Consider the following 18,964-nt stretch of genomic DNA (forward strand, 5'->3'; position numbering starts at 1 on the left):
ATTCTGTTTATTGAGCAGTACTTCTGTATCAGATACTCTGTTCTGTGCTTTATATACATTACCTCTAAATCTAACAATAGTCCTAAGAAAGAAACACTATTGTTATTTCAGCTTTGCCAGTGAGGAAGCCAAGGCTGAATTGGCCAATGGTTACTGTGCTGGCAAATAGTAGAGCTGGCCCTGCTTGTAGTTGAGTCCCAAGGTTGCAAACCCAAAGCTACAGTGCATTTTAATGGCCAGTTGAAAATGAGCTGTTGTTGTTAGGAATTGGAGACCAATAACGGTGGCCAGGCGAGGGAGAAGGGACAGCAGAAATAGTAGGAGGCATGTTCCAGACACTTACTGAAGGACTATAATAACATGTCTGTGTTCCATTTGCTTAGTTAGATTTTCTTTTCCTTGAGGTCAGTAATTTGATTCCTTTTGAGTGTCTTACACGTAATAGGTGCTTAATAAACAGTCTAAAAATGGGAAGGGAAAAGGGGAAGGAGAAGGGACAGATGGGCTAAAAAGGAAGTGAAGAGAGAATGAGAGATAGCTATGAAGAAGGAAGAAAGAAAATGATGGGGAATGAGTATGTATGTGGGGACAGAGTAGAGAAAAGAAGGTGGCAAAAGGAGAAAGACAAAAAGTGAGACAGGAAGATGAAGGCAGTAAAGCCCAGTTCATCTAACTTCCTGACCCAGACAACTTACTGTTCACTTAAGAGTCTGAGCTTCAGGGAATTGTCTTTATGACATTCAGTCCTTTGACATATTAGCTAGAGAACCTCTAAGTGCAGCTTTTCAATGATGATTTCATCCTTCAAATAATCCACAATCAACAAGGATCCCTAGGTCCTGTAGGACTGGCACAGCAGTGGAGGAGATAACCAGGAGTTTACAACACATACATAGGTAGCAATAGCCCAAAGGGAAAGGTCTTGCAAGTACTGTAAGTGGGCTGAAGAGGGGAAATGACCTCTGGTTTGGTTGGAGAAAGATAATAAAAGACTTTTTCAGTGCAGAAGTAATTCATTATTTGCCAAGTGGATAAAATTACAAGGTTAGCAGTGAAACTGAGGGGGAAGATACTTTAAGAAGAGGGATCATTGTTAGCAGTAGTGCAGAAGGGGAAAAACTTGTGGAATGACTCATTTTGCTGTATTTGCTTGCCACTCCCCACCTTCAAGCCCTTCCTCACCCCCACCTTTCTAGTAGTTTGTCAGCCTTTTTAATATCCTTTACCACTTATTTTCCTCTGCCCATCCCTCTAGTTATGGTGTTTGCTACATTCTGTCCTAGAGTGTACAGACACTTTTTATAAACCAGCTTAAGCCTTCTTGACTTCACCTGTCTCTGAAGTCCTTGCCCAATTTTTTCAGCCCTGCCACTCTGTAGTGACCAACTCTGGGTGGGCTTTGCCAGCTGCTACACTACTGACTTCACATGGGTGTGACCTGCAGTGCCTTGCCTCATGCCCACTCTGTGCCTCTTGCCTCCCAATCTGGGGTTTCCTTATGGCCAGTGACTCATCAGATACCACAAAAATCCTAGTGGTCACCTATGCAAGGAGGAACCCAGAAGTGGAGGAGATGTATGTATTGGAGGGTGAGAAAGGTGGAAAGTTAAAGTCACTGGGGCAAACCTTTGACCAATGGGAGGTGGGAGCTATGATTTGAGGTTGATATATTTTTCTTCCCTTTCACTCCTCCCCCATACAGTGCTGCTCTCCAGTCTCCTGAAAAATAGTCCAATTTGATATTAAGCAACAACCAGCTGGGTAAAGCAAACTCCTATTAGTCTTTCTTTCTTCCTTGACTCATTTCCCTTTTTCAGCTCATGCTTTCATTCGATTGTACTTGCTGAAAACGTAGTAGCACAGAAACTTTTGCCTGAGTTCTACTTTCTGGAGAACTAAGGCTAAGACAAATATTCTGTCTCTCTTTCTCTCTCTTTCTCTCCCCCTCTCCCCCTCTCCCTCTGCCTATGTACAGACATATTTCCAAGCTACAGCAAACCCTTCTATTTTTAATAGCCAGATACAGCTGTTTAAATGTCTTACTAGTACTTCTGCTTGGATTTCTGACAGGTACTTCAAACTTCTCTAAAGTCAAATTAACCACCTTCCACCATCCAACTGCCTAAACTACATACCTGAGAGTCAGTCTTAGCAAGTCCCTCTCCCTTACCCTTGATTCTATTTATTACTAAAGCTTGCCATTTCTCCTACCTGGAATCCTTCCTGATTCATCCATTCATCCATTTCTCCCCATTCCTACTGCCCATGTTCAGGCAAACATGTCTTTCCCAGATTTCTACAACATCCTCCTATAGGTCTCTTGGCCACATGTCTTAATTTCCCTTAAATCCCTACTCTATATGTGAGCCAGATTGATCTTTCCAAAATTATAAATTTTATCTTGCTACAGCCCTGCGAGAAATCCCTCAATAGCTTTGAGATAAGGTTCAAACTCCTTAGTGTGACTTCTAAGGCTCCCAATGCCCTGCACTGTCTTCCTCTTTAAACGCTTGATTCTACTCCCTCATCTTTACCCTGCTATGTTGAGTGTCTTTCAGCTTCTTAAGAGAGCAGGGCTCTCTTTCATTCATTGGTGATTCTTTAGAGATGCAGATCCCTTTCCCTCAATTGTTATTCCTTTGGGCTCTCTGATTTTATTCATTCTTTATATCTCAACGTGAATGACACTTCACATACTGGAGTTTGAGGTTCAGGATCTGAAGCAGTTTTTAATAATTTTGATCTCTAAATTGGGGATTACAATTTAGATGGTTTAGGCCAGAGTTATCAAAACTTATTATGAAGATGAAAGGGAAGATGGTGGCAGAGGGAAAAACTGAGCCACCTGCCTGACAGGCATTTGAGGAAGGTGAGAGAATGTCTTGGAGATTAGTATACAACAAAGTGAAGATTCTGTTTTGATATGGGATTGCCATTACAGATTACCACAGAAGAGGTTATTCCTGAGCTGCCAAGTCAGCAACTACTACAGCAATGAGATTGAAACAAGTCTAGCTCTGATCCTTGTGTAATGATCCACTTGCAACAGAGCCTTAGCTATGTCCAGAGGGAACTCAGTAGCTACAGTTGGATTCCTGTGTAGTTCCAGTGGCACAATACAACAAAACTCTGGAGGTAGGCAGAGACTATTGCTGTTGTGTATACTTAAGTGCACATTGGAAAAAAATTAGGTGCTTCCACCTACAAGACTGATTAGAGGCCAGATTGAGGGGCATGGGTGTATTTTTATTGATGATTCAATTCTGTGAACCTAACCCAATTCAGACCTCCAATCTAATTAGCCTATGTAAATAGAGTCTTTTATTTATATTTTTATACCTCAGGTTCAACATTTGTAGGCTATATAAATTCCACTTAGAACACTTAAACACCAAAAAAAAATTAAAAAACAAAAAACCCAGAAACCTTCCATCTCACTAAAGATAAGACCAACTGCCTCTAAAAAGATCTGTGCCTGCCTGCACACACCAAATGGTAGTTGTCAGCTGTGCCAACAACACTTGACAAGTAGAATTGAATGTTCAACTCCTGAGTATTTTGGAATCCCTGACAAAGCAAAATCCTGATAATCAGTTTTACTTTTAAAGCATATTTTGGTTGTTTAATTAAAAAGTCATTTTTCACTTATTCATTTAACAGATATATGTGGAACACAACAGGACACCAACTCTGCTTTGATGGCACTTACAGTCTATTAGCAAGATAGGTATTAAATCATCTGTTCATTAATTACAGTGTCAGTGGTACAAGGAGAAATATCCTTAAATTCTTTTGGCCGTATGGGCTCCAGGCTAGATTAACCCAATTTTGTAACATCATAAGTTATGCTAAACTGAAATTTAGCTAACACATTTTAGATAAAACTTTTTAAAGTTTCTATGTGTAAGTTCTGTTGCCTGAAAGAATTGACTCATTTATGATTTAGTTAAAATTTCTTTTCTAAGCTCCATGCGTGAGTTCTGTTGCCTAGAACAATTGACTCAACCTATGAGTGATGTGTGATCATATCCAGAGAGCCATTTCCCTGTTTTTTAGCTCAGGTTCCTGACAATGGATGAGCTACAAAACACAATATGTTAGGGAAGTGATTTAGCAGTTTATTCCTGAACTGAAACCTGAGAGGCAGTTCATCCTCACTTAAAAGGTAATGTATTTCTAGATGGTTTTTTTGAGGTCCTGTCATGGGTCAACAACAGAATTAGGACTAGAACGTGTCTGTGCTTGGAGTGCCAACCTTTTATCATAAATTCTCTCAGGCCATCCTTCCTCTTAAAGAATGTTAGCTCTTATTTCCAGAAAGAATAGATCAAAATAATTGACTCCAAAGAACCTTCCTAATGCAGTGTACCATAGAAATGACCCTATAATGAAGCAAATGGAAAACGGAAGCATTCTTATTGCATTTATCATTTATTGAACAGTAGGGCCCTCAATTTAGGATTAGAATTAAATGACTTTAAATAAATAATCCATAGCGTATATTGGCACAGAAGTGATCAAAGATAGCTGAGAAAGGTATGAAATAAGTTAGGAAGAAACTAATTGAAAACTTACTGTAATCTGGAGGAAAAGAAAAGTAACTCAAATGAGACTCAAATGTGACTTGTGGAGTTTAGCTAACAGTGCTGCCAAGGCTCAAAGTTGAGAAACGTGTCTTTAGGGCTGACAACAAATTGAGATGAAATCATCAGTGGAGGAAGGCAAAATTGGAGGAGCTCTGTGAGGGCCTTCAGAGGCCACAAAGAGAAAAATAGCCCCTTCAGCGTTGGCAAGGCTTGCCTGGCTGACAGTGGGAAGTGTCCTTGACTCAAAGCCTGAGGCTAAGGTTTGGGGAGAGTTGGAGGCGGGATGAGATACAAAAGAAGAGGAGAGATCAGGAGGCCTGGAATTGAGAGTCCTTCAAGTCTCAGGAGGAAGCAAGTAGGGAGAGAATAATGTTCATAATTCCAAAGTGCCGAGGGGAAACTAGAGAAGGCCAGGGGAACAGAGGAACTTGTTGGGGGAGGGTAACTGATAGGAGGCAAGGTCTCCTGGCAGGATTTTAAGTCTGTGGCTATAAATCCACCTCAAGTTTCTGGCACTTATATCAGTACAAACCATGAAGGGTCTCTCTCAATTTTATGGAACCCTTTGGTGGGACTGATGCCCAATAATTCAGTTTCCCTCTATTTATCTGTATGTAACACATTGTTTCCTGTAGTGAAGGGAACATTGAATTTTCAGACAGCACAGAAAAGTTACACTTTTCAACTGCAAATGTAATACCTTTTTTGTTGTTGTTAACAACTGTCAAAAATCTATTATTGGGGGGCTTCCCTGGTGGCGCAGTGGTTGAGGGTCCACCTGCCGATGCAGGGGACACGGGTTCGTGCCCCGGTCCGGGAGGATCCCACATGTCGCGGAGCGGCTGAGCTCGTGAGCCATGGCCGCTGAGCCTGCACGCCCACAGCCTGTGCTCCGCAACGGGAGAGGCCACAACAGTGAGAGGCCCGCTGCAAAAAAAAAAAAAAAAAAATCCATTATTGGGAAATCAATTCTCCACCCCATTTCCAACAACAGATTAGAGATACCCAGCAAGTGACTTTTAGCACACCATGGAGTGTATTTTCTTATTTTTGGACCAGGCATTCTTCCAGAATCTTTGTTGAATCTCCTTGTTTTCCTCTCTCATCCACAGACCATCAAGTTGAGAGTCATACTGCCAACATTGCTATACTGTTTACCTCCTGGAAAGAAATATTTTTTGTCTCTTTAGTGTGAAACCTAATACCCTTTTCATGAGAGTGTTAGAAGAGCTTGATTTGCATTTTCGTAATGATTAATGATGTTCAGCATCTTTTTGTGTGCTTAATTACTATCCATACTATACACACTTATTATAGAATGTCTAATTTTAAAATATATAGTAACAAAATACTCCAAAATTGGCACTCTCAAGGTCTGGCAGGGGTGAGGAGCTCTGGGGACTTTCCTACATTGCTTGGGGCACAGCCACTCTAGAAAATGGTTTAGTGGTTTCTTGTGAGGTTGAATGTACGCTCACCATTATCATCAGCAGTCTCACTCCTGGGTATTTACCAGAGAGAAATGAACACTTACATTCACAAAAAAACTTTTACAAAAATATTTAGGCAGCATTACTTATGATCACCCCAAACTAGAAACAACCCAAACTTTCTTCAACAGGTAAAAGACTAAACAAACTATAATAAATTCATGCAATGGAATATTACTCAGCATTAAGCAGAAGCAAACTACTGATACCTGTGACACCATGGATGAACTTCACATGTATTCTGCTAAGTGAAACAAGCTAGTCTCAAAAAAGTACACACTGTACAATTGCTTTATATGATATTCTAGAAAAGGCAAAGCTATAGTAATGGAAACAGATCAGTGGCTGCTGGGCTTACGAGGTTGGGGAAAGATATGATTATAAGAGGTAGCACGAGGGAACTTGGAGAATGATGGCACTGTCTGTTCTGATCATCATGCTTGTGTGATCCAGATGTGTTAAAACTCATAGAACTGTATACACCTCAAGAATGGGTGAGTTTTAATGTACATACGTTATAAATAAATAATGTTGAAGAAGTTTGTCTTTACCAAGTAAGTAGAAGTGGTCCCCACACAGATTAGTTCCTTAATTGTGGATATTCACACATTATTTAGACTTAACATTCTAACTTGGAATGCTGATTTAAGGCCTCGTAAAGGTGGAACCCAGAGTCAGGTCTTCTGTTGTCATTATATTTATATCTTTCATGAACAGAGAACTAATGGGTGATTTCATTACTACATAGACAACAGCTCCATTTGAAATAAAAATTTTAATATATTCTTTTAAAACAAAATTAACATCACATGTTTGATTTGCTCTGTTTTTGGTACAGACCAGTGGGTCTTGGTGGGCTAGAGCAGAGAGTGGGCAAGTCCACAATCATAGTGAAGTGACACCCCTCTCCACCTAACCCTTGCCCCTGCTCAGGTATCTCTTTGCATCTGCTGAGTCTTCTGGAGGTGGGTGGGGATGCTGACTGGAGGGAAGGATGGGCGCTAGCTGTAGCTTGGTTGGAAGGAATGACAGGGAGTCTGAAATCGAATTTATCTTTAGATAAGAAAAATCTGGTCCAGTGAGAGTCAGCAACAGGACCTGAGGGTAGGAGAGGAGCAGTTGGTCGGAGTACAGACCAGTGGCTGATACCTACTCCAATGTGGAGAACACTGAAAGAATCATCTTTAGGCCCAGGGAACTGCTTGTCCCTCTACCAGCACCTGAGTGTTACACAGAGGAGAGAATCTTCTCCTTCTGGCATCACAAGGACTGCAAAGCTGTGCATCATTAAGACTGAATGAGGAAGAAATAGAAAATATGAACAGACCAATCACAAGCACTGAAATTGAAACTGTGATTAAAAATCTTCCAACAAAAGCCCAGGACCAGATGGTTTCACAGGCGAATTCTGTCAAACATTTAGAGAAGAGATAACACCTATCCTTCTGAAACTCTTCCAAAATATAGCAGAGGGAGGAACACTCTCAAACTCATTCTACGAGACCACCATCACCCTGATAACAAAACCAGACAAGGATGTCACAAAGAAAGAAAACTACAGGCCAATATCACTGATGAACATAGATGCAAAAATCCTCAACAAAATACTAGCAAACAGAATCCAACAGCACATTAAAAGGATCATACACCATGATCAAGTGGGGTTTATTCCAGGAATGCAAGGATTCTTCAATATACGCAAATCAATCAAAGTGATACACCATATTAACAAATTGGAGAAAAACCATATGATAATCTCCATAGATGCAGAGAAAGCTTTCCACAAAATTCAACACCCATTTATGATAAAAACCCTGCAGAAACTAGGCATAGAAGGAACTTTGCTCAACATAATAAAGGCCATATATGACAAACCCACAGCCAACATTGTCCTCAATGGTGAAAAACTGAAAGCATTTCCACTAAGATCAGGAACAAGACAAGGTTGCCCACTCTCACCACTCTTATTCAACATAGTTTTGGAAGTTTTAGCCACAGCAATCAGAGAAGAAAAGGAAATAAAAGGAATCCAAATCGGAAAAGAAGAAGTAAGGCTGTCACTGTTTGCAGATGACATGATACTATACATAGAGAATCCTAAAGATGCTACCAGAAAACTACTAGAGCTAATCAATGAATTTGGTAAAGTAGCAGGAAACAAAATTAATGCACAGAAATCTCTGGCATTCCTATACACTAATGATGAAAAATCTGAAAGTGAAATTTAGAAAACACTCCCATTTACCATTGCAACAAAAAGAATAAAATACCTAGGAATAAACCTACCTAAGGAGACAAAAGACCTGTATGCAGAAAATTATAAGACACTGATGAAAGAAATTAAAGATGATACAAATAGATGGAGAGATATACCATGTTCTTGGATTGCAAGAATCAACATTGTGAAAATGGCTCCACTACCCAAAGCAATCTACAGATTCAATGCAATCCCTATCAAACTACCACTGGCATTTTTCACAGAACTAGAACAAATAATTTCACTATTTGTATGGAAACACAAAAGACCCCGAATAGCCAAAGCAATCTTGAGAACTTAAAACAGAGCTGGAGGAATCAGGCTCCCTGACTTCAGACTATACTACAGAGCTACAGTAATCAAGACAGTATGGTACTGGCACAAAAACAGAAAGATAGATCAATGGAACAGGATAGAAAGCCCAGAGGTAAACCCACACACATATGGCCATCTTATCTTTGATAAAGGAGGCAGGAATGTACAGTGGAGAAAGGACAGCCTCTTCAATAAGTGGTGCTGGGAAAACCGGACAGGTACATGTAAAAGTATGAGATTAGAACACTCCCTAACACCATACACAAAAATAAGCTCAATATGGATTAAAGACCTAAATGTAAGGCCAGACACTATCAAACTCTTAGAGGAAAACATAGGCAGAACACATAAATCACAGCAAGATCCTTTTTGACCCACCTCTTAGAGAAATGGAAATAAAAACAAAAATAAACAAATGGGACCTAATGAAACTTCAAAGCTTTTGCACAGCAAAGAAAACCGTAAACAAGACCAAAAGGCAACCCTCAGAATGGGAGAAAATATTTGCAAATGAAGCAACTGACAAAGGATTAATCTCCAAAATTTACAAGCAGCTCATGCAGCTCAATAACAAAAAAACAAACAACCCAATCCAAAAATGGGCAGAAGAACTAAATAGACATTTCTCCAAAGAAGATATACAGATTGCCAACAAACACATGAAAGGATGCTCAACATCACTAATCATTAGAGAAATGCAAATCAAAACTACAATGAGATATCATCTCACACCGGTCAGAATGGCCATCATCAAAAAATCTAGAAATGATAAATGCTGGAGAGGGTGTGGAGAAAATGGAACACTCTTGCACTGCTGGTGGGAATGTGAATTGGTACAGCCACTATGGAGAACAGTATGGAGGCTCCTTAAAACACTGCAACAGGACTACCATATGACCCAGCAATCCCACTACTGGGCATACACCCCGAGAAACCATAATTCAAAAAGAGTCATGTACCAAAATGTTCATTGCAGCTCTATTTACAATAGCCAGGAGATGGAAACAACCTAAGTGTCCATCATCGGATGAATGGATAAAGAAGATGTGGCACATACATACAATGGAATATTACTCAGCCATAAAAAGAAACAAAATTGAGTTGTTTTTAGTGAGGTGGATGGACCTAGAGTCTGTCATACAGAGTGAAGTAAGTCAGAAAGAGAAAAACAAATACCGTATGCTAACACATATGTAGCGAATCTAAAAGAAGAATGGTTCTGATGAACCTAGGGGCAGGACAGGAATAAAGACACAGACATAGAGAATGGACTTGAGGACACGGGGAGGGGGAAGGGTAAGCTGATGCAAAGTAAGAGAGTAGCATTGACATATATACACTACCAAATGTAAAATAGATCGCTAGTGGGAAGCAGCCGCGTAGCACAGGGTGATCAGCTCGGTGCTTTGCGACCACCTAGAGGGTTGGGATAAGGAGGGTGGGAGGGAGACGCAAGAAGGAGGGTATATGGGGACATACGTATGCATATAGCTGGTTCACTTTGTTATACAGCAGAAACTATCACAACACTGTAAAGCAATTATACTCCAATAAAGATGTTTAGAAAAAAAAATTAAACTTGTGAAATGGTATTGTATACAATCTGTGAAAAAACTTACAGGTGGTTAATATTTTTAAATGTGTTACAGAAGGGAAGCATAACAGTTTCAGAAAAATCACTGTCTTTGGAGAGAGCAGAGAATGAGATGGGAAAAGTCTTCAACTGTAAGTTACATTTGATTTTTAATGGAAAAAAACTTAAGTGAAAATAATCTGAAAATGGCAAAATGTTAATAATTCTTGATTTTTGGTGGTGATATGATTCTGGATGGTGGATATTTTGTGCAGTTTTCTGCATGTCTGAATTATTTTATTATTTAGATTTTTTAAAAGTTGAAAAGCAGTGACATGTAGTAGAAGCCAGAAGTGAGCAAGAGTGTTGGACTCTTTTTGTAAGCATTTTAAAAACATCCTTTGAGTTTTGAAAATGTTTTTAGGGAATTTTTTTTTTAGATAAAATTTACATAATGTAAAATTCACCGTTTTAATAATTTTTAAGTGTACAGTTGTGACTTTTAGTATATTCTTAATGTTGTGAAACCTTCACTACTATCTAATTCCACACTTTCCATTACCTTTTTGAGGAATCTTGCAAGGAACCAGAAGTCTCCGTTAGCAGTAGCAGCTTGGGACAAATGATGAAAATATTAATATTAAGTGATTTTATATGAATTCACAGAGAGAGACCTGGGATCATTGAACTTACATGTTTAAATTGCTGTGTAATTAGAGATTTAGGGTCTTAATACTTCCCTCATAGACAAGAATAGCCCTTACCAACTTTGAGAGTTAGTAATGCCTTTTCCTGGGTGGTAACTTCACCCTCTACCCTTTGTGATTTTCTCTTTTTTGTAGCACTGCCCAGAAAAGAGAAATAAAGACATGTCTTCTGCCTAAGCCTTCTATGGATATTCTCTCTTGCCTTCCCATGCTGTTTTGGTAGACTTAGGAACTGCTATAGACTAAATGTTGTCTTCCCCCTCAAGGTTCATGTTTTGAAATCCTGATCCCCAATGTGATGATATTTGGAGCTGGAGCCTTTAGGAGGTGATGAGGTCATCAAGACAGAGCCCTCATGAATGAGATTAATGCCCTTATAAAAGAGGCTCTGGAGAGCTCCCGTGTCCCTTCCACCATGTTAGGACACAGAAGACAGCTGTCTATAAAACAGGAAATGGGCCCTCACCAGACGCCAAATCTGCTGGCACCTTGACCTTGAACTCCCAGGCTCCAGAAATGTGAGAAATGAGTTTTTGTTGTTTATAAGCCACCCAGTCTATGGTATCCTTTTATCGCCCTGGTGGACTAGGGCAGGAACCTGTCTTCTGATACTTGCACTGCACTGTGTATTGATTTCCATGATAACGATTACCCTTAGTTTTGTTATTACTTATGACGCAATCAGCCTATCACTTGAGGAAGCTCTTGAATTCTGTGATCATATCGTTTTACCTTTGAATCCTCAAAACTTAGCATCATTTCTAGAACTTAGTAGATGTTCAAATAAATGTCATTTGAATGAATGGCTTTAATGGATGAAGTGTCTGTGACTCAGTTCAGGTCTTTGCAAGTCCAACAACAGAAGTTGGTCAGACTTCTCATTTTTTATCAACTGTTGAATATGGGACAGTTGGCCTAAGATTTAGCATACCTCCAGTAAACAAGCCCAAGGAACAACTAAATGTTAAAATCCTTCCCTCCCTGCAAGGGTCAGCTTGATCAAGGGCCTTGGATTAGTGGTTGATTTCTGCAATAAGATGTCTCTCACAATCTTACGTCAGATGTCCTTTCACATGTTTTGTTGATTTTTAGCAAAACTGAAGAAAGAATAAGAATTCTTTAGAATTTTTATGTATTGTCCCATAATTGCGTTCTTAATATGGAGGAACATACAAATCCAGGCGAAGATTCTTCTGTTCGGCCCTGGAACAACTGAAAGCAGATTACTGTAGTGATTAGAAGTTTGGCTTGCAATCAGATGGATTGTGCTTCAAATCTCTGCTCTGTCACTTTCTAGCCAGAAGTCCCTAGGCAAATTACTTAACTTCTCTAAGACTCAATTTTCTTATCTGCAAAGTAGGGATAATAAAAGAATGAACTTCATAAGTTTTCTTTGAGTACTAAGTGAGGTAATACACATAAGAAATTAAGCATATAGCCTAGCGCGTAGTAAGTGTTCTCTTAATATTAGTGATTTTTATCTGGAACTTGGAGTGATAATTTTTGGTCATGGAAAGGGTCTCTGAAGAACCACCAGGGTGTGTGCAATGCAGGAGAGTGTAATGTGAATCACGTCAAGGAATTCAGGATTCAAAATTCAATTTCACCTGAAAGACCTTTGGCAACTCACTTACTTGGCCTCCTTTTTCACGTCTCTCACTATGTATTTTCTTTCTTTTTTCCCCTCTTTATACAAACTTCCTGAGAAAATAATCTGTTATGTTTGTTGACACAGGAATTTGTTTTTTGATATAGTCATTCAGTGAGTAATGATAAGCTATAGACCTATTAAAGGAATGTCACGTATCAAGACCTGATGATGAGAGAAGGGTTTTTAAGTGGGTGGAGACTTCCAATGACTCTGGAATACTTTTATATGTATATTTTTCTTTTCTGCCTCTATATAAAGCTGGATAAGAAAAAAACAAAAAGAAAAACAAGCAAACAAACATTTCATGCTACCCTTTCTTTCTGGGTTGCTTGACAAACAAGGTTAGTTTCTAAATCAGTTGAAAATCTTTTTGTTCTTTTGGTAAATTTTCAGTCTGGCAACAAGCAGAACAGGATGAAAGTCTCTTAATCTTTCTTTCCAGGCCAGCTCTGTCATCTTGTTTCTACATATCTTCTTTGTCATTGTGTATTCACATGAAAATATTTGGCCCTCTAGGACTACGGAGACATTCTGGAATGACTGTTCTCAGAGTTAGGGATCAGTCTAAGCCCTGTAGCTGCTTGGAAGCCTCTGTTCCCATATCTGTAACAGTAAGAGAATGGACTAGGTGCTGAATTGCAAATAGGATTTATTTTACAGTCCTACTTTGAGTGGTTGGTAGTAGCTAACTGGGGTACTGAGTTGAGACAGTGAAGATGAAACCTGATACAGTGGGAGAATGTTTTGTGATAAATTAGCCATAAGCATGGGACAGAGGAATGAGGGCCCTTATGCCAGAATCTTACCACCTGCTATAATAGACTAGAATGCTGTTTACATGCACAGCACGTATTATTGTCCATTTCTTTCCTAAAGAATTTGAGGTACCGTAAGTACTTTTTAAAAGCTAAAAAAAAAAGAATTCAGAAAAGATAATGGGAAATGAGAGTAAATATATGAAAAGCAGAAAGGAAGTGTAAGAACCAACTATGAAATTTGAGGTTTAATTTTAATATCCCTAACTTTATTCTCTAGTACTCTTTCTTTCTATTCAATGCCCATAGATCATGGCATAGAAAAAGGAGTCATTTTGGCCTGGTGGTAATATGTGAAACTCTGGATATTTTTCATATTTTCTCATGAAAATGTCTGGTAGAATCCTGAGATTTGTTGAGGATTCAGCATGATGGGAGAAATGCTTTTGCAGGCTTACTGAGTCAGACTTAAGCAATCAAAATGATTGTTCTATTTAAAATTCATCAACAGTAATGAGCTCTTGCGTCATTCTGCAAAGATGAGACTTGGGTCTTGTGAAGGCTTTCAAAACCTCATTGCCAAAACTGAAAGAGAAATTAAGGAAACACTCCCATTTAACATTGCAACAAAAAGAATAAAATACCTAGGAATAAACCTACCTAGGAGACAAAAGACCTGTATGCAGAAAACTATAAGACATTGATGAAAAATTAAAGGTGATACATACAGATGGAGAGATATACCATGTTCTTGAATTGGAAGAATCAACATTGTGAAAATGACTATACTACCCAAAGCAATCTACAGATTCAATGCAATCCCTATCAAATACCAATGGCATTTTTCACAGAACTAGAACAAAACAATTCACAATTTGTATGGAAACACAAAAGACCCTGAATAGCCAAAGCAGTCTTGAGAAAGAGAAACAGAACTGGAGGAATCCGGCTCCCTGACTTCAGACTATACTACAAAGCTGTAGTCATCAAGACTGTATGGTACTCATAATTCAAAAAGACACATGCACCCCAATGTTCATTGCAGCACTATTTACAACAGCCAGGTCATGGAAGCAACCTAAATGCCCATCCACAGATGAATGGATAAAGAAGATGTGGTACATACATACAATGGAATATTACTCAGCCATAAAAAGGAACAAAACTGGGTCATTTGTAGAGACGTGGATGGATCTAGAGACTGTCATACAGAATGAAGGAAGTCAGAAAGAGAAAAACAAATATCGTATATTAATGCATATATGTGGAACCTAGAAAAATGGTACAGATGAACCGGTTTGCAGGGCAGAAATAGAGACACAGATGTAGAGAACAAACGTATGGACACCAAGGGGGGAAAGCAGCAGGGGGTGGGGGTGTGATGAATTGGGAGATTGGGATTGACATGTATACACTGATGTGTATAAAATGGCTGACTAGTAAGAACCTGCTGTATAAAAAAGTAAATAAAATAAAATTCAAAAAAAAAAAAAAGACAGTATGGTACTGGCACAAAAACAGAAATATAGATCGCTGGAACAGGATAGAAAGCCTGGAGATAAACCCACACACATATGGTCACTTTATCTTTGATAAAGGAGGCAAGAATATACAATGGAGAAAAGACAGCCTCTTCAATAAGTGGTGCTGGGAAAACTGGACAGCTACATGGAAAAGAATGAAATTAGAACACTCCCTAACACCATACACAAAAATAAACTCAAAATGGATTAAAGACCTAAATGTAAGGCCAGACACTATAAAACTCTTAGTGGAAAACACAGGAAGAACACTCTATGATATAAAACACAGCAAGATCCTTTTTGACCCACCTCCTAGAGAAATGGAAATAAAAACAAAAATAAACAAATGGGACCTAATGAAACTTAAAAGCTTTTGCACAGCAAAAGAGACCATAAACAAGACCAAAAGACAACCCTTCATAATGAGAGAAAAAATTTGCAACTGCCAGAGGATTAATCTCCAAAATATACAAGCAGCTCATGCAGCTCAATATCAAAAAAAAAAACAAACAACCCAATCCAAAAATGGGCAGAAGACCTAAATAGACATTTCTCCAGAGAAGATATACAGATTGCCAACAAACACATGAAAGGATGCTCAACATCACAAATCATTAGAGAAATGCAAATCAGAATTACAATGAGGTATCACCTCACACCGGTCAGAATGGCCATCATCAAAAAATCTACAGGGCTTCCCTGGTGGCGCAGTGGTTGAGAGTCCACCTGCCGAGGCAGGGGACACGGGTTCATGCCCCAGACCGGGAAGATCCCACATGCCGTGGAGCGGCTAGGCCCGTGAGCCATGGCCGCTGAGCCTGCGCGTCCGGAGCCTGTGCTCCACAACAGAAGAGGTCACAACAGTGAGAGGCCTGTGTACCACCAAAAAAAAAAAAAAAATCTACAAACAATAAATGGAGGAGAGGGTGTGGAGAAAAGGGAACCCTCTTGCACTATTGATGGGAATGTAAATTGGTATAGCCACTATGGAGAACAGTATGGAGGTTCCTTAAAAAAGTAAAAGTAGAGCTACCATACGACCCAGCATTACCACTACTGGGTATATACCCTGAGAAAACAGTAATTCAAAAAGAGTCATGTACCACAATATTCATTGCAGCACTATTTACAATAGCCAGGACATGGAAGCAACCTAAGTATCCATCGACAGATGAATGGATACAGAAGATGTGGCACATAAATACAAGGGAATGTTACTCAGCCATAAAAAGAAACAAAACGAAATTTGAGTTATTTTTAGTGAGGTGGATAGACCTAGAGTCTGTCATACAGAGTGAATTAAGTCAGAAAGAGAAAAACAAATACTGTGTGCTAACACATATATACAGAATCTAAAATTGGTTCTGAAGAACCTAGGGGCAGGACAGGAATAAAGATGCAGACGTAGAGAATGGACTTGAGGACGCCGGGAGGGGAAAGAGTAAGGTGGGACGAAGTGAGAGAGTGGCATGGACATATATACACTACCAAATGTAAAATAGATAGCTAGTGGGAAGCACGTATAGCTGATTCACTTTGTTATACAGCAGAAAGTAACACAACATTGTAAAGCAATTATACTCCAATAAAGATGTTAAAAAAAACAAAAGAAAACAAAAACCTCATTGCCATCTACAGTGCCCTTAGATGCAGTTACCCAGTGCATAGTAAATGGATCCGCACAGCCACGTTGGGGCAGGGGAAATAGTCACATGTTTTAAGACTACATAGAGCTTTATGACTGGGATGATATTTTCCCTCTTCTGTTTTGCATTGAGAATATATAAAAATAATGATATTGGCATGCTTGTAAATGATATATTTCTAGAATATAGCACACAGAAGCTACTCTTGAACTTTTCTGCAAGGTGGATTTTCAAAGTCTTTCCTATTTCACTTATATATTTAAACAAACATTTGCTCATTTACATTAATTAGGGTTATTTCTTTCTCCAAAATGCTGTAGAATTTTTTTCCTAAGTGATTTCTGTGCTCCTACACTCTCTTCTATTTAGTATAGTCAGGTTGCTCTTTTTTAAAAGAAAGAAAGCAGAGAAGACTTCTGGTTCTGGCTAAGAAGTAGTAATAAGAATTGAATTTATGCCCTTGCCTGAAATAACAAAAAAAAATCAGTAAGTTAAGAAATGATTTTCAAGTTATTGGATATCAGGCAATGAAAGATAGTGATCTCAGAGAGATGGAAAACAAATGAGGGAACCCTAGGATTGCCAACATTTGTTGCTTTGAGAGAGTTTCTGGACCATTGCACACTGAGGAGAAACACAGGCAGAGGCTGCAAAACTCTGGAGTTGAGATGGAACTGAGAATCTAGAGAAACCAAGGCACTTACATTTGGAAGGCAGAATACTGGAGAGGAGAGGTCTGCAAAGAGAGAGTTCTCTCTAGATTGGCAGAGGGTCTTCCTCAATTATTCAGCCAAATAATTACCAGGGCATACATGTGCAGAAACTGTTTTGAGTCTAAGAAAAGAAATACTCAAAAAGATTAGAGACAACAGCACTCAGATCCCAAAATGGGGCCAGGACCAGCAGGATAAACTAGGGAATAGGACTAGATCCATCCCCTACCGGAGAGGAACGACTCATAATTCATGAACCATTGGATAGAATACTGAGAATAGTCTTGCTTCAGTAGTGGAAAATAATTAGACCTAGGCAAAACACTGCTCAGGTCTTGCCTGATAAATCTGGTAAGCAGTGGCAGAAAGGATCAAACGATTTCCATATTACTTAACTGTGTCCCAGAAAAGACCCCAAAATAGTTATAGGAATACAAAAATATCCAGCATCCAACAAGGTGAAACACAGTATCTTGTATCCAATCAAAAATTGCCAGGCATGAAAAGAAACAGGAAAACCTATAATAAGGAGAAAAACTAATCAGCCAAAACTGATCCAGAACTGACAGAGATGTTAAAATTAACTGACAAGGACATTGGAAAATCATTATACTATATTTCATATGTTCAGAAAGCCAGAGGAAAAATTAAACATTCTAAATAGAGAGATAAAGATATAAAAAAAGACTCATATCAAACTTTTAGAGACAAAAAAACAGAAAAATCCTAGAAGTAAAACCTAGATGAAAAAATGGGGTTATTACAGATTAAACAGTGTGGAAGTTTAATGAACTTGAAGACATAGCAATAGATATCCAAAATGAAACAGAGAGGGAAAAAAGACTAAAAAATTACAAAGACAGTAAAAATCAGTAAACTGTGGTACAACTTCAGGTGACTTAATATATGCATAATTGGAGTTCACAGGAAGGTAGGAACCAGAAAAAGATAAAGGAATGGTGAACAAAAAATTTTCAAATTTATGAAAACTATAGACCTTCACAAAGTTCAAAAACCCCAAGAATAAGAAATAGAATACTACCCCAAGGTTCATCATAACCAAATTGCCCAAGAACTGGTGATAATGAGAAAATTTTATAAGCAGCCAGAGAAAAGTGTTACATTATATACAGAGGAATGCAGATAAGGATGATAGAAGCTTTCTTGTCAAAAACAATGCCAGTGGAAACACAGCAAAGCACGATTTTTAAATTTCTGAAAGAGCAAAAGAACTCTGTCCATCTTGAATTCCATACCCAGTGAAAATATCTTTCCAAAAATAAATGTTACATAAAGGCTTTTTCCAATATCCAAAAACTGAAATAATTGAATATAAGCAGTAATCTTGTACTACAAGAAATGTTTTAAGAAGCCCTTCAGGTCAAAGAAAAATGATACCAACTGGAAATTTGGATCTACACAAAGACAATAAAGGTTTATATTTTATTATTTAAATATCTTTACAAGATAATTGCATAAGTAAAAATAATAACAGTGGGATGTGGGATTTATAAGATACGTAGAAGTAAAACGTATGACTGTAATAGCACACAGACTAATAGGGAGGAAATGGAAGTAAACTGTTATGAGGTCCTTATAAAATCATTGGAAATGATATATTATCACTTGAAGATAAATGTGGTAAGTTAAACATGTATACTATAAATCCTAAAGAATCCCTTAAAATAACAGAACAAATAATAAGAATTGTTAGCAAAAAAGCTAACAAAGGAGATAAAATGGAATCA

At 38.5% G+C, this 18,964-nt stretch overlaps 1 long non-coding RNA gene across 4 annotated transcripts in view; it reads left to right on the plus strand.

The window, feature by feature from the left end:
* LOC137209341 (uncharacterized) overlaps nucleotides 1–18,964 on the plus strand; it is a 438,438-nt gene that overhangs the window by 57,658 nt on the left and 361,816 nt on the right. For all 4 annotated transcript variants that reach the window (XR_010935991.1, XR_010935993.1, XR_010935994.1 and 1 more), the window contains exon 2: nucleotides 10,298–10,373. This is a non-coding gene — a long non-coding RNA (uncharacterized lncRNA). The remainder of the gene's footprint in view (nucleotides 1–10,297; nucleotides 10,374–18,964) is intronic.

Source organism: Pseudorca crassidens, chromosome 16 (assembly GCF_039906515.1).
Source record: "Pseudorca crassidens isolate mPseCra1 chromosome 16, mPseCra1.hap1, whole genome shotgun sequence".
In the NCBI taxonomy this organism is placed as follows: Eukaryota; Metazoa; Chordata; class Mammalia; order Artiodactyla; family Delphinidae; genus Pseudorca; species Pseudorca crassidens.